Below are 4,875 nucleotides of genomic sequence, written 5' to 3'. Positions count from 1 at the left end.
CATTTAAATCCTTTTGTTTCAGTTCAGATATTTGTTAGTTCAGTTCTTTTAGTTTTAAATTACTGAATATTATGTTGTGCTGTAATGCTTGTATATCTAGGGCATTTAGAAATGTATGATGTGTGTACAGATTTCAGCTACTCATCTTTTACATGATTGCTCTATCAAATACATAAAACAAACAGCAGTAAAAATACATTTGTCAAGTCTTGTAAAAATGGTCTCTTAGTTTACATACGAGTTGTAATTTACCTGCTTACTTAGACACTACATGTTTATTTACAGATATAATTGTGCTCTCTGCATTTCCTGTCAGTCAGGAGTATTGAAGCTCGTTATTGTGCTTGTTGTGTGCGCAGGAGGGAAACTTTAAACCGATGCCAATGAAGTGCAAGGTGTGACCACTCTGGCGATCACGCAAACTCTTAAATGTCATCACTGTGGTGTGAGGACGGAGAGAGCAGAACAGCACAAACATGAGAGGAGATGCTAGAGATCTGAATTTTATCTATCCTGTAAGCAGTGATATTGACCAGATTATTTAACTGCAAGTTAGACTGATGTTTTAATTATCTTTTTTTGATCACTGCCTCCGTCAGTAAATTGCAAGATATTGTTAGTTAAACAGCAAATATCCACCGATACGGTAAGTTTTCATTGAAGTTGTATTCGTATCAGTTTGAAGAACCTCTTAAAATAGAAATATCCAAGCAAGTAGAGGGACTCTTATTCAGACTATAATAATACCAATATTGAAAATATCATGTAGAAATGTGAGCATCACAGCGTTTCTCTGCCCCTCCTCTTCTGCCACTTTCCCTCCTTTCCACATCACCTGACTGCCCCACCTGTTTACACACCTGCTCCCACTTCTGTAATCACCCCTGCAGTACTTGCCAGATTGTCCTTGTGTGTGTGTGTGTGTGTGTCTGTGTGTCTCACATGTCTTGGTTCCCTGTTTCTGTCTGTCTTGCCTGTGTGTTTTGGACTTTTGATTCTTGTTTGCTCTTTGTCGGCTTTGTTTGCCTGTTTGGACTGCATTCTCTGGTTTTGATACTTCTCTGCTTCACCATCCCATAAGCTTGTGTTCATCTTATTGTACAAATAAATGATTGAACTGCATGAAGTCTGCCTCAGGCATCTGCACTGGGTCCTACCCCTGTATTCCTGTTGCCCTGCTTGCACCAGTCGTGACAGTGAATGATAATGTGTATGATTTTTGTGTTTAAAATTCTAGACAAATCTCACTTGTATGTTTACATTTTTTCTGGTTTGTTTGAAACCAAAAGCTCAAATTCTTAAATAACCATCATTACAAGCAGCAAAAGTATCCTTTTCATTTAATTAGTAGTTCATACTAGTAAAGTAATTTTAACAATAAAGAAAAATTAATTGCAAGGACAATATTAACTGCATGCATTTATGTTTACTTTAGAATGACCCTTAATATGAAACAAAATGTTAATACACTCTCATAACTAAATACTTGCAGGCACACTGTTGACATTTTAATGTTGGATAGAGATAACAGTGATAATTCTAACGATTAATCTGACAAAATAAATGGGATAAACTTAACCTTTAAACGCCAAGCGTATCATATATCATACATGAGTTTTAGAGACCTCTTCATCATCTGTGTGATAATTTTTTCCCCCAAAAACCTGATGTATACAATCGGATACATGCAATGCACGGGTTACCCACCACCGGGCCAAAATTCCTCCTACATAGGTCCTTCAATTGAGACAGCCAAAATGGTGGTTGTCAATCGGTGACCTACTGGTGGTTTTGCAAGGAAACTTTTGCCAATTTTGAAGGAGTTAAGGTGAGAAAAACATTCAAATTGTTTTGGATACTTCAATATGAATATTTACTGGATTGAAGCAATGTATAGTTACTTAATATTTCATAACTTATTTTATAGTAAAATCGTGTTGAAAATGTGTGTAGCAAATTATCTACAGCAGGTATATAAGGTAATTTATGTATACATTTGTATAAAATCATAGTTTATTGCATATCCTTCATTATGCATTCTATTAAGATGCATACACTCTTTTAATTATTTAAGTAAACCTATTAAAGGCATAATTAGGTGTATTTAGAGAAATTTTGCAGCCTATATTGTATTTTCCTGTTGTATCCAAATGCTAAATGTCTAATTGGATGTTTCCAAGACTCACTTCATAATAATTATCTTTTGGTCATTGATTTTAAATCAAAATTATTTTTTTAGTAAAGTGAATTGAGTTTGGTTTGTATTTTTTAAATGGCAAAAAAAGTACACCATTGAAGATATCACGATTATGGATGGCATTTAGAGTTAGTTCTAAAAGATGATGATGCTGCTGCTGATAAAAGGCTTAAAACATGCTCTGCATGTTTTTTTGTTGTCTTAAAGAAACATGATGTTGGCAAAACAATGCAATAAAGTCTGAATTTATCAAATATGATACAAAAAAACCTCATACGTGCAAAGGGCTATTAAAAAAAAAGATTTTTTAAATTTGGCACTAGATATAATAACCACTCCATATTCAAAAAATTAGAATTTTCTGGCAATCATTTGATGGTTCAGGCTTTACAGGGCTAATATTTAATTTTGATTTCCATATTGAGGACAGCCATTGTTTTACATTATGATTAAAAATACAAATGTTATTACTTTAAAAGATTCTGCTTAAAGTAAATGTCTCAAACAGCAGTAATTTCTGTTCTAATTAAATTAGATAAACCTGGCTGAAAAGATGCATTTATTAAATGCATTTAACAAGTGGGTAAGGTGAGTGTAAATGGGTTTCCAGTCACAGTGTGTGTTGACCTGTCAGATGTAACAGAGGTGTGTGAAGTTCCCTGTGGCTGCCGTGATCTGCCTGCTGCTCTTTCTGCTGGTGGCTGGAGTCCTCCTCGCTTATTGAGCGCAGGATTTATCCCAACTGTTCACTCTAACAACTCGTACACTATTTCAACCTTTACGTGAACTGAACCTTGAATACACACAGTGTGGGATTATCACACCTCTGTCTCGCCTTGTCTCCCAGTTTCCTCGTCCTGTGGTGATGGGAGCTGTGTGTGGGAGTCCCAGCAACTGACCATCCTGCAGGCCAGGCTGACGCTCACTGCAGTAAACAAACCTCATCCAGGAGGCCAATGTGGAGGATGAAACCCACTTGAGAAATCCTGCAATCTGTTCACTCACCTTCATACTTATAAAGCGCAGTCTACACTCTTTTACAGCTAAAAGGATCACCTTAATATCATTTTAGAGAAGATTACATAAATGTTCTGTGCCTGTATTTGTCAGCTTTATGTAGTTGTGTTATGATGTTATAAATAAATCCCTTATACACATTTAGACATTAATATAATGTAAATGGTTGTAATATGATAAGTGTCAGAACATCTGTGAAATTGCATCTAGGTACTTCAAGTGAAGACTGCTTAGGATTTTGTATTCATTTGCATTTAAATGTACTTCAGACACCACCGTTGTTGTTGCTGTTGTTGTTGTTAACTGGCAGCCCTCTGTGCATGTTACACTAGGTCTGCTCCTGGCTGCTCTCTTCACCTGCTTGTAACAAAATATCAAGACAGTGTTTGTGTTTGTTGTTTTTGAGCCTGCACGGTTCCAGTTTCCAGTTTCCCATATCTTCTCACCTTGGAGTAAAAATTTGATGGGCTGCAGCGACCAGCATGGGAGAGCAAGCTGCCAGCATATTGGACACACAGCAGGTAAGATGCTCCTGTGTTTCACTGCATATTGAATTTCAAACTGTTTTCTCTATATTCTGATGTGTGAATGTATGTGTTAAAATGCAATTGTTGTTTCCAGTGCATGTTTTGTCAGGGGCACAGTGCAGTCTGACTTCAACCTTGAGGCGTCCATACAGCAGAAGTTTGTGCTCAGGTTAGTGAAAATGGTAAAGATAAACCAGTAAAAAGTCGTTAACACTAAATAAATGAATATGACACTAATTCTACCAAAAATCTCTTTTTTTTGCCAAATGTCTGTCCCAACAACATTGCAGTGACATTGTGTTGTAATGGTGTGTTATTACACATTCAACAAATCAATTTTGTATTTATCTACTTCTGCAGTCATGAGGTTGTAGGTATATGACATAAAGGGGTGGCTGAATATTGGGATTGGATCTTAAGTAATAAATGTCTAAAGACAGATATTGGAACATTTTGTAAGCAGGACTGATCGTTCTCTGTACCGCTTTAATCTCCTTGTTCATGTTTCTTATGACCACACCAAATTCAGTGTGAAAAAGATATTTAAAAAGCCTGATGCTTTGATGTGTCTCTCAAGATGCTTCCAGGTTTAAGTAATTTTTTGTAGGATATTCTTATCTGTTTCATTTATAACTATATTTGTCCATGCATGTGAGCTTCTCCAGTGATTTTTACCAAAAATTCTATCAAAAAAACAAACATTTAGATGTCCAATTTGCTCATAAAGGCCACATTAATGAATGCCTGCCCTCATGACAACACTTTAATTATGAGTTCATTGTCCTGTATGTCTTTACACTTTGACTGTGGTGGTACATGTAGTTGTGATCTGCTTGTTAAAGCCCTGTAGTAATGAAATGCGTCCTCTATAACAGCAGTTTTGTCCTCAGATTGTGAGAGGGGTGAAATCCAGCAGGGCCTCTGGGGGTCCCTAGGGGCCTGGTCAGTCAGCCTTCAGGTGGCGGGCTCCCACTGCTGTGAAGAAGCAATCATCTCCCCCTAATGGACAGTCACTGCAACACACTGTGGGGCCAGGTGAGGTCTTTTCATCTCACTTTAGTGGTTGTGGTCTGATCAAGCTTGAATCTTCTCTCTACTGTCTCTCTCCCCTTCAGGGACTCCAGCCCTGGATAC

The sequence above is a fragment of the Micropterus salmoides genome, unplaced genomic scaffold (genome assembly GCF_014851395.1).
Source record: "Micropterus salmoides isolate LMB-PRFRI ecotype aquatic unplaced genomic scaffold, ASM1485139v1 Ms_hic_scaffold_3, whole genome shotgun sequence".
NCBI lineage: Eukaryota > Metazoa > Chordata > Actinopteri > Centrarchiformes > Centrarchidae > Micropterus > Micropterus salmoides.
Note: the sequence above shows the minus strand (reverse complement) of the source record.